At 29.2% G+C, this 12862-nt stretch overlaps 1 long non-coding RNA gene across 1 annotated transcript in view; it reads right to left on the minus strand.

The window, feature by feature from the left end:
* Nucleotides 1-1092: 1092 nt before the first annotated feature.
* LOC132739658 (uncharacterized) overlaps nucleotides 1093-12862 on the minus strand; it is a 109024-nt gene continuing 97254 nt past the window's right edge. The window contains exon 6 of the long non-coding RNA XR_009627036.1: nucleotides 1093-1310. This is a non-coding gene — a long non-coding RNA (uncharacterized LOC132739658). The remainder of the gene's footprint in view (nucleotides 1311-12862) is intronic.

The raw sequence follows: 12862 nt of genomic DNA on the forward strand, positions 1-12862 counted from the left end.
AATATATGTGCGATACCATTTTTAGTGAGTCACAAAAGCGGCACTAGTATGTCATAAACAACAATATTGCATAAACATATTTACAGCTTCTTTAACCCTGATCCTGCTGCATTTCTTGAATGGACTTTTCTAGCTCACATTTTTGGAATTGTCCATTATCAATTCTGGGTATATCAAGATGAAAGTTGCTGGACCAGACCTCATGGCTGTATACAGGCTGGCATGACTCAATACTGGTGGCAAAGGCGAATTTATTTTTGGTTATTGTAAAGGTGAACCTTTTTTTGTTAAATAAACACTCTAATTTGTTTCTATAATAAATGTCTGTGAATCAAATACTAAACATGTCCTTAATTTTTCAAAGATCATTAATGAATTAGTTGAAAAATTCCTTTATATAATTATGAAAATATAACTAAGAATTTTTACTAATTTAATTTACAAATTAATATTCTAAACTCAATATCATAATATGACCTGATATCAAAACTATGATCTGCATTTCCTAAAACCTAAAAAAAATAATATTTTTTTTAATTCTTTACAAGTTGGAACCAAGAGATTATTAGACTATTGGCCAACTGATAATTTCAAAATTTTCATCTTGATACCCTCCAAAAATAATAATGGACAATTCCAAAAAATGGAACTGAGATCGGGACAAGTCAAATTACAAAATTCAGAAGATATAGATAAAAAATATAATTTAAAAAAATCTTACCTGAACCATCGATGAGGAGGCTGGTTGCCCGGCCAAGGAGATCCATATGTATCGTTATACATGGTCATTCTTGGGTACCAGTTACAAATATGTAGATGTCCTTCTCTTCACGCTAAACTCTCTTTAAGTCTTAATCACACAAAAATATTTTCTTCTCAAGTCTTATTTTATATTTATATGTATTTTTTAATTATAATTTATTGCCTCAAAAGAAGCAAACATTGTCATCAAAAGCTCTCTAGACTGTTGTTTGATGTGAGCAGACAATATTTAGCGTCTGACCATCAACATGTCACTCAGTCTTGTAAACCTTTTATTAAACAATCTGACCATTTCACTCTTCAAGGTCACATGTATCTATGTTAACTGGAATAAAGTTCCTCCTTGAGTCATCCAAAACTCTTCTAATCTTCCATTATCACCTTGCATGACATTCAGCTCAGTCTAACTTTTGTCCAATGGATGAAGCCATCCTCTTTGCAGTTTGGACTAAATCGTGGAAAATTATTATCGTTCTTTAAATTATTTCTCTCCTTGAAAGTCTATCCAAGTATTAATCGTTCCTTTAAAGTATTGCCTATTAGCAAACCTGAAACAAAAAAACAAAAATTAAATGATAACATTTCAGTAGAATCAAACCTTTACTTATAGACAGCCTGCTGGCAATAATATCTTTCTTTCTTTTTCCTTTTTTTTTTTTTTTTTTTGGGGGGGGGGGGGGGGGATTAGGGTGTTGGGTTTTTGAGTTCAACGTTGCCCAACACTGTAAGTCATATGGCAACTTTCTGCTTAAATGGTGCAGGAAGACCTTAGGGTCACTGTGAATTCACAAAGGTCCCCATCACTTTTGAAAAACAAGTTTCAAACAAGTTCCAATGCTTTAGAAGTGACAAAAATATGCAAAATGTCTGAATAACACTGTATGTTTGAATAGCAATGTCTTAATAGATTATCTTCTTGAAACCTTCAGTGATAAGGCAATGTCTCGATAAAACCCCAATGTGAAGGTAACTGCTCAATCATGGCCTGCACAAAGTCCGGATTTAAACTCATAGGAGGGAGTACCCCGAGGTCTGCTGTTTAAAAGACCGAAAACATTAGATACAGATCCACCATTGAGAGCTGATTGGTGAAGAATTTCATAGTGCAGGAACTGTCCATTTAGGATAATTATTAAGTGATGCAGCGGTCAAGTCCACTATTACAGTGTTCAACAGTTATCATATTGTGTTTATTATCTTTAGGCACACAGGCTCGCTATATAAATTGAAATATTGATAAATTGATCAAATGTCAACTTTAATGCAGTATGTAATGTTGTCAGTTATTTTTGTAGTTAAATACCAATGCAAGGCTGGTTCGGATTGTACTTTTGCTCAAAATAATTTTTATATATAAACAATCAAATACGAATATGTAATATATTTTCTTGACGTAGAGAAGGGAGACACAGGCAAAATTTTAATTTCTTAGTTTTTAATTTTTCATTCATTATTCTGTAAATGTCATCAAAATGAATACACTAAACAGTCAAATGAACAAAACTTTTCTCCATATAAAGAATAAAATGGTGTTTTTCTAACTTGACCCGCGTGGGTCAGGTTAGAGCGCTATGATTTCACAATAGTTGTTACTGTGTACTTTTGAAACGTTAAAGAACATGTCAAATCAATTACTTAGACTTGTTTTAATCATACAATATCTGCAATACCTGTTATAGTAACTTCCAGGGTTTGTTCAAATCACATGACTTGTTTTTAAACTATTCGGTGATTCTGTTGGCGACCAAATTTCGTTCAACATATATAAATATATTTAAGCTTCAAACCCAAAATATATAGAATCTATACAGAAATTCATGCTGGGACTTTAGGAAAAGTCATTTTAGGGTGATTTGAGTACAGAAGATCATTTTTGTATTTTTGTCATTATTTTGCCTGTGTATCCCTTTAAGTGATGTGTTAATTTCTATTAACTTCTCATTTCATATTTTTCTTGTTTCCAAAAGTAATATCTAGCAAGTTGGTATACAACCTTATACCGAATACTTAACGGAATGTTCAGTTGGCACGAAATACTCGTGCACTGCACAAGTACTATGACAACTGCATTTTTCACACTACACAGGATAAAATATTATTAACGATATATTTAAATTATTAGATATTGTAATAAAACTACCTATATTTTCTAATTCATTTGCATTTTCAGTAAAATTGAAATAAAGTTTCCTTTTAAAAGGAAAGGCTTGCTCAGTGTGTCATCATCCCTTCCCTTTAAAATTGTGGGTTTTTTTCTTGTTTCAATTTATTATCACAATTTTTTTTTAATTACGGTATTTGTATATCATAAAGGGTTTATATAGTTTTTTCTCGAAAAAAAAGTTTCACTTTGAAAGGGATAGGTAGGGTAAGCCCAAGACTGGACGAGCACCTGTGCCCATTTGTTTGAGCACCAGTGGTTATGCGTAAATAGGGACCAGAAGTCAACTGTTTATAACTGAACGGGAACATGCCGACGATAACAGTTGCAACTTTTTTTGTAAAAATGAATATTTTTTTGTCAAAAACGATTCGAAATCTATTCTCTATTAAAATAATCAATCGTAAAAATACTAACATTGGCTCTCACGTGGAGATCAATGACATTTCATTTCCACTTTTTTCGCAGAGAGAGTCATTCGTTTTGGCAGTTGCTAATTTCATTTCTATAGCAGCTTTAGAGACAAGTGAATGCACTAAAAGACTTCGTTACGTGGTACCAATTAATAAGCATGTATCAACTATGTTACACCTAAAATATCTATGGACAGGAGATCAGTAAGGTTAATGATATGCATGGGCTATTTTTAGATTACCTCAGCAAGACGTTTAAACTTTGTCAGTAGATCTAAATATAACTTGACCATGCACGAATATTCTGCGTGATTCGGTCACGATATTTTGGTAAGCAGGACCGCCCTTTGGAGACGGAATAATACTACAGCAACCATTCTCTATTTTATAACACTAATAAAGACAAAAACCAATTATAAAAGAAACTAACTTTTGCGTCTTGAAAAAGAATTTAAACGGAATCAAGTAAAATAGAAAAACAAACTGGGATTTCCAAAGTAACTAAAATAGATTTCCGTAATATTACTTCGTCTGATTCCGCAGTATGACGGAATCGCCCGAATTGTCACGATTGCAATCGGAACAACCTCGGCTATTTTAATAAATCCGAAGAGTGACGGACAGGGCCGAAAAGTTGCGATTGGCACGATTGCAACTGGTTTCCCGTTCAATCATGCACTAACAAATGTAAGCAGGAAACCACCTAACCGGAACAACTTTTCCAAAACAAATAGGCTTGCAGCCGTGGCTGCAAGCCAAAAAGGGAAATTAAAAGAAAGGAGGAAAAAGTTAAACAACTTGTGAGGCTCGAACTCATGAAAAAAAAAGAAGATTGATTTGCATCCCAATGTCTTTGCCAACTTTGCCATCAAGACATTTAGATTTGTACTATATTTGCTTCTAAAAACCCTGTTTTACCTATTCAGATAAAGATTGTAAACTTTTGTGTACACAAAAAATGCAAGGTCACTCTCACATTATCATAGCGGCACAGTTAAACAATGAGACCTAATGAATGGACATCATTTTGATTATTTTCTAAAGCTGCATTCCTACAGAAGAGCCAAAATATTTCAGGAAAATCAAACTTGAGAAAAATGTACTAAGACTTATAGAAAAGTAAAAAGATTCAAGTAATAATTTACATGTATTGTGTTATTAATGACTGATTTTGCAGTATTTATCACCATAAATTATTTGTGCTGGATGACTAAAGGGGTATTTTGCATATTTTTACCACTTTTTGGTAATTTACATGGATTGTAAGTGCTATTTGCAATGTGTAAATTACTTTCTTTGTTCACTTCACAATATTTTACTTTTAAATACATTTTCAAAAATTTCGTGAAAATTAACATGCTTCTTTAAAATACACAAAAAAAAAGTTTCTTTATACTAGAAGATATATTTATAATGCTCAAATTTGATATAACAAAATATTGATAATTGCTACACAGTCTCTTTGTAAATATAAAATATAAATGTTCTGACTTCACACAAAATAGATATCTTATGTTAAAAAATCTACACACATAAGGTCATCTGTCACAATATGAATAAATAGATAAATAGTGTCATTAAAAAACTAGCCTTTTTTTTTAAGAAATGACCAAATTAACTTGACTTGCTATTGGGAGGAAAGCTCCCCATACATAGTTTAATCATTCTTTTAATCACATTAAACATATTCAGTCAATTTTATAGATTGCAATTAATTTCTATATATTATACTTCTTTAAAATGTTAAATGATATTTTTTCTCATGTTTAACCAACAACAAAAATTTCTTGGTTATAATCACCTTTAAATTTACAGTCTTCATCCATATCATGACCATTTACAAACAGTCAATTGTCATTTTTTTATAGACAGCTAGTGATAATGAAAACCTTGAGATGAGAAAAACAAATTTCAAACATCTTCAGAATACATACAATCAATAGCTCCACATAAGTAAAAAGAATTGTGGGGACAGAGGTGGTCACTCCTTGTGGGGACAGAGGTGGTCACTCCTTGTGGGGACAGTAAAATGGTAAAATCATGTGACAAAATACCTCTACTCTGCAAGATATAGTGGCAATACATAAATGTCTTCAATGATCCAGCAGTGCACCTACATACATACAGAAGGTAAAATCTCTTATAATAAGTTGGTGGCATCAATAGTTGTTATCAATATCACAGTGACCTTAAAGCAGCATGCCTCCAGATTCATGCTTATTTTGATGAAAATCTTGAGACTGTTTTTAAAAGTGAAAAATTATGTGAAATGAACAAAGAAAGTGATTTACACCTAACAAATGACACTAACAATCCATTATGTATTACCAAAAGGAGGTCAAAATATGCAAAAATATCAAGTACTGCATTAGTCATGCAGTAGAAATATGGTGATGAATAGTCTAGTAGCTGCTAAAGTAGTCATTAATCGCACATAACATGTAAAATATCACTAGAATCTTGGATCTTTTTTTCTTTTTCTAAAAAATCTTAGTACATTTTCTCAAGATTGATTTTCTCAAGTTTGATTTTCTTGAAATATCTTGGCCTATCTGGAAGTATTCAGCTTTAACCTTCAACTGTTTGACTATCAAATCTACAAAGTTACTTATCAGGATCAACTTCCACACCAAATCTTAGGGACCCGAAGTTAGACCAAAGCATTCTAAAGTTATTGGTCTGACAAATTGTAATGATAAAGGCTTTGGCAACTTTGTCCTGGATGCGGAACAATCTAAACATCTTTTCAAAATTAGTTTGTAGCATGCTTCTTGTTAAAGTAAATGTTAAAACAACTATAATAATGCACATGTTGCCATAATATGTTTTAATGTAAGTGTCAGATTGTTAGTTTAAGTATTAACACAAATGTTACTACATAATGTCTAGACTGTATTTTGCCAGTTTATTGTCCAAATTTTGTTATCTTTTCTTTTTATTGAAAAAATATTAAAGGCCCATTATATCCGAGAAATACCTTTAAGGGATAAATAATCAATATATTTTGATTTTCTTTTTTTCTTTTTTTGCAAAAAAAATTTAAATCTTTCTTGAAATGGTTAGGAACATTCTATAAATTTGTTCAACAGATAGTTTCAATTTGTGCAAATTACTGGTTTTGAACCAGTTTTCTGGACAATCTGCTTTCAATCTTCGTGTTCATGTATCTTACTGGTGTTTCAGTAATAGCAAAATACACTTTATACATGTATAGTTGAAGAAATGTCTGCATAAAATAAGAATATATAACTCAACAAACCAATTGCAACTTAGCAATAAAACAAAGAAGAATGCAAAAAAATCTTTTTTTATTTTAAATTGCAAATGTTTGTGAGAGAAGATAAAATATTTATTTTAATATATACATGTAGGTACATGTATACTGGTTTTAAACAGTTAATTTATCAAGAGCTTAAAGGGAAAAGACACCTGTTGTAATAATAAGTATTATTTTAAAGGTTGTTTTGTTTATTTCAATTAAGCTATTTCTAGAGATCAATGATAAATCTACACAGTGATGGAAATATATATAATTCATTTAGATCGATACATATCGAAATCCAAATACCAATGATATTATTAGTTATAATTAGGGATGTAAATGAATATTCAAATTCATTTTGACTATTCAAATGTTCGTTTAAATTCATAGTTATTGTTTCTATTAACCAGTAGGTTTGAATATTTGATGGAGAAAAGATTTAACAATTTTCATTCTTGTTACCTCCATTTCTCAGCATATTACTCTATCTTTTATATAATGACCTTTTAAGCAGGTTGCCATTAAACTTGATCAATAGGTTGCACAATCAGGTAAAGGGCAACTAAAAATAAAATGATATTCATCAGCGTAATTTGTGATTGCGCATTTATTGACAATTCTATAAGCCAGAGCTACTTTTAAACTTTGAATGCATTGTAATTTGTTGGATACTTGTAACAAAATAAAAATATTTCTTTCTTTTACATCGCTAGTTTTAAGCTGTTTTGAGAACTACTTCTTGTAAGGTTTGTCTTGAAGCGCTGTGCCAGAGATTGAATGTCAGCATTGTATTTCCTGATCTGCAATCAGAAAATACAACTAGTAACCTAGTTCATCTGTAATGGTGCTTCACTACACTTGTATATCAACATAGCAAAATAGTCAATTCATGATCCAATCAGAAAAATTAAGTCCAACTTTTCACATGCTTGCATTTGTATAGTTTGTTATTCTTAAAACATTTCGTTTGTTCCTTCAAACTACATTATAGAACAATATCACATTGCAACAAATCAAAATTAAGCCCTCTTCATTCAATGGTCAAGCTGAATTAGATTATGACATATAAATGTTTGCCTCATAAAAAGAAGATGCTATTGGCAAGTTCAAAACTGTACAGAGAGACAAACAGACAGACAGACAGAACAAAAACAACATGCCCATGATCCTTTGATAACAGACGATGGGGTGGGGGTGGGATTATTATACTTTTGTTTGTTTGGTTTGATTTTAAAGCACACCAACACAGTATAGGTTGTATGGTGCTGAAGCAGGAAAAATGATTTTGTTACGAACAGGGGTCAAGACCACCTAACGCTGGAGCAATTAGGGATACATTAAGACAAATATTCTGAAATATATGAGCAGCTTCATGACAAAAACCAACATAATGTGTTTGCAACCAGCATGGATCCAGACCAGCCTGCGCATCCGCACAGTCTGATCAGGATCCATGCAGTTCGCTATCAGTTTCTCTACTTGTAACAGAGTTTGTAAGCAAACAGCATGGATCCTGATCAGACTGCGTGGATGCGCAGGCTGGTCTGGATCCATGCTGGTCGCAAACCCATTATGTTGGTTTTGTCATGACGCGGATCATATCACTAATATTCCTGAATTCAACACAACACTGAATTGTACATTTCTGTACTTTACTACTTCTGTAATTTCATTAGCAACAAAACCTATTTATTAAATTGTTGTTGGGTGTAATGGGCGATAATCATAATATATCATTATAAATTAGCATTTTAGTTTGCATTAAATATAAAAAATATAACAGAGATACATAATGCACCGAGAGTTGCATTAATTACGACTGCAATGAATTTGTGAATGACACAAACTAAAGAAATTATCATTAAGTATTTCAAAAAAAAATATTTCATGAAATTTGTTGAACAACTACAATTATTTCAATGACATTACACACATTACAGGTTTGTTTTTATAAAATTATTTAAAAGTCATAATATAACATGATTTCTCACGCAAATAATCAAAGATTTGTCCATATCTGCGATACTTTGGCACAGCAAATTCTTAAAACTTGACCAAATAGTTGCCAAATTAGCACAGCTTTTAAAGCATACATGGCTTTAATATCACCCATAAAATAAGCAATTAATATATTATATAGTGTATTATCATCTGAAAAAAAAATGATTTATTAAGTTTGTTTGTTAAATATTCCCAATTTTTTTAAAGTTACCTTGCTTAATTTTCCTGATTTTTCAAAGGCATGGCTTGTTGCTAACAATAAAGAAAGAAAAGTAAAATAACTTCACACTTTTCATATGAATAATACTGTCTGAGATATTGTTTGTTGGGTATCGAGTCGTACTTGTACGGCAAACCCGACACCAGGTGCCTTTTAGTTCACTAAACTGTACTAGTTCATGTTAAAAGTACCTGAAATACTGTAAGAGACCCAGGAATTAAAAAGAAAAAGAAGAGAAAAAAAAGAAAAAGAAAAGGATTAGGTGACAATTGCTGGCAGACATTTTTTCAAATGTATTCCATTTGGGCGTTCATCATTTGGAACATTGATTACGAATTACAATTTACTCAACATAACTGGTAAATTTTTTTAAAAATTATTTTATTTGAATTTAGCAAGAGCTATTCAACACAAAACTGCCATTTATTGTAGATCAGAATGCCATAATAATACATAATATTCAATTACTTTGAATTAACAATATTTAACAATTTGTTGAGAATATTTCTGACATAATCATTATACTAAAATGTATTTTTCTTATAAAGAAACGCATTTAAGACATAATGAAGATTGTGGATATAATTGAATTTTTATATATTTTATCTGGTATTTTGCGATTATCAAGGTCCAAAATATACAACTACAATATGTGGAGGGAAAAATGAAAATAGTAGGGTAATAAAAGAAGCAACTTATGACACTTATGATTTTTATATCATCTATTAATACATAGCTGCTGTATTTATATATAAATTTGTATTTTCCTCACAAAAAAAGAAATTGCGCAATACTCTAAAGTTGTTGCACAGTATTATAAATTTGTTAAGCATTACTATAAATGTCTTTTGATAGGTTACACATGTACTATGACCTTTAAAAACATATTGTTTGTTATATAACCATCTTTAGTGATCATATACTGGGCTATATAATCCATTGAAAGTCATTTTAACTAATAAAAATTATAGTTTTACCTGTATTGTATCACTTATATAACCAACTTCATGTACTATTATTTATATCAAGCAGCAAAAGGAGGAATAAAACAAAGATGTATTTTGCTCTTTATTTCTAGAATATAGAAAAATATATTTATTTATAATTAAAATTTCTTTATTTGTGGCATGGGTATATAATTAATGAACAGAAGGAAGTCAAAGTAAGTTAACATTTTCCCATAATGCTTTTAAATTTTATAAACTATAAATATCTCACCTGGCTGAAAAAAATTTCTGTAAATATTCATCGGAAGTTACCTGTTACATTCAATTTATAAAACAAGTGGGGCAGTCTTGTTATATTTCATTTTACGCTAAACCTTTTTCCAGTATCAATTGTTGGTCAATCACAATTTTAACAAACAAGCTTTTATAAATTATAATATACCGGTAGTCAATTAAGCTCAATTTGACATTGAAAAAATGAGAATAATGTCACGTTAACAAAAGCTACATACTTCTTAAAGACAATGCAAGATTTTTTTCACATGTTGGGGATGCATTCCAGGTTTAATCAAAACTAACAAGTATTATAAAACTATAAGTAACTATTCATTACCACAAAAGATTGCTTTAATTGCTGAAACCAGTGTGAAAAGATTCCCGCTTAATCTTAAATTCTGTAAATTCAATTTCATATCATTTATATTATTATCAAATCAACACAGACTTTACAAAACATCTCCAGCAACACCCCATTTTAACAAATAGCCAACCCTAGCTAGTATACTATTATAATTATTATGTTAAAAAAAACACACACACAATGACAAAAACAACAATATAAGTCAAATTCAATTAATTACTCACCTGCACAGCTTAATATCACAATTTCTAATTAAAAATTTCGTATAATTACATTTATATAAGCTCCTTTTCTGTCAGACATCTTTTTTAAAATTGTGTTTTTCTAAATGGAAACATTAAATGTATTTTTTGCAAGGAAAGTTAAGAAAATGTTTAACCGAAGTATAACTTTTATAATATTCTTTCTTTAAAAATTAACTAAAACCTGTAATAAAAGTTTTAGTTATTTCAGATTTTCATTTTTTATTGGATCACTCATTTTACTATTCTGGGAGTTAAACTAAATAAATTCACTTTACTTTAATAGTACAGTTGTGTTGTTTTCATACATAGTCCATAGAGCCGGTAGATTTTATTTTAGTGTTTTGTGTTTGTTTTATATTTATATAAACTGTATGTATGTATTAATAGCAAGTTATTTTAGAAAATCATATATGTAAAAAACCCTTTTACTCCTCCCCAAAAGAATCCCACCCCCCGGGGAAAAATTTAGAAGCTTTTGCCCCCCCCTGATCCCCTCAAAAAAGCTCCCCATGTCCCCCAAAACCCCAAAAAAAAAAAATGCTAAGATTTTTTTGGAAAAAAAAATAAAAATTCATAAAATTAAAAGTTTAAAATTTTCTCTTTGTTTTTAATGTGCAAATTAATACAAAAATTTTGAAAGAAAATTAAATCTTTAAACCATTTTAAATTTATTGGGGTGGAAAACCCACATTTAAAGGGCAAATTTTGCAAATTTTTGGGAACCTCTTGTTGAAAATTTACTTTTGTTTTTAAAGTGCATTTCCCAATGTGAAAATTAACTTATTTTTGGTCCATTTCAAAATTTTTAAACTTTTTAAATTTACTTTTTTAAAATTTCTTTAAAATTTTATTTAAATTCTGTTTAATAAAAATTAAAAAATAATAATAATAATGAAAACCAATAATAAAAACCCACCAGAAAGCATAAATTAAAAATGAAAATTAAAAAATCTAAAAAATACTTAAAATTTAAATCCCCCCTTTTCCGTTCCCCAAATTTAAATAAAAAAAATTTACTAAAAATTAAAATTCCCTGCCAAAAATCGTTAAAAAGAAAAATTTTAAAATAGAGAAACTGAAAAAATGTTTTTTAAAAAAATTTTAACGAAAATTACTTTTAAATTTACATTTAAATTTTTTAAAAAAACCCTTTTTTTTTAATAAAACTGATTAAAATCCCATTTTTAAAGACCAAATTGAAATTTTCTAAATTGAAACCCAAAGATAAAACCTTCTTTTAATTTAATTTTCTTGAAGAAAAAAAAGGGACAGAAATTGTTGACAATGTCTCTTTTCATATTTTTAAACCATTTCCTTTAAAACCATTAATTCTTTCGGGAAATTTTAAAAAAATTTACAAAAAAAGTATCTTTGCAAATTCAAAAATACACATACCGTTTTTTTTGCTATTTGAATAATTTTACTTTAAGTTTTTTTTGCTTTTAAAAATAATTTACACATACATATTTTTGCTATTAAAATAATTTAAAATCAGTTTTTTTTGCTTTTTTAAAATAATAAAAACTTAAAAAGTTTTTTTGGATATAAAAAATACACATACGGGTTTTTTTAAACCTTTTTAAAAATAAGGAGGAAACAATTTTTTAAAAGTATAAAAAGGTAAATTTTTGTATTTATTTTTTTAAAATTTTTTCATTTGTTTAAAAAATTTAAAGGAAACATGTTTTTCACTAATGTCAAATCAGAGATTTTAATAAAAAATGTATTTTAATTTTCCCCCCCCCTTAATTTTCCCTTCTTTTTATTTTCCCTTTTTAAATTTTTGAAAATTTTTAAGGGAAAATTTTAAACCTCTTAAAAAAATTAAAGTTTTCCCAAAAATTAATTAAATTTTAAAAATTATTTATTTGAAAATTTTTCCTAACATATATTTTCCAAGAAAAACCCCGAAGTTATACAGAAGTCAAATATTAACTCTTTTGAAAAAATATATGTGTGTTATAAAAAAATACGTTTTAAAAATGTCAACCATGGGTTGGCAATAATTTATTTTAAACTTTTACAAAGGGAAAAAATTCCCACTAAAGGAAATTTTTTAAACAGGAAATTTCCCCCAAAAAAAAAAAGGTCCCAAAAATTTTTAAATTTTATTTTTTAAATTTAAATTTTAATAACATCTTTAAAGGGTTTTCTTGGCTTTTTACTGCCCCCTGTGAACTTTTTCCCAAATTTTTAACTTAAAAAATTTGG

The sequence above is a fragment of the Ruditapes philippinarum genome, unplaced genomic scaffold (genome assembly GCF_026571515.1).
Source record: "Ruditapes philippinarum isolate M1 unplaced genomic scaffold, ASM2657151v2 ctg584_1_1_1_1, whole genome shotgun sequence".
In the NCBI taxonomy this organism is placed as follows: domain Eukaryota; kingdom Metazoa; phylum Mollusca; class Bivalvia; order Venerida; family Veneridae; genus Ruditapes; species Ruditapes philippinarum.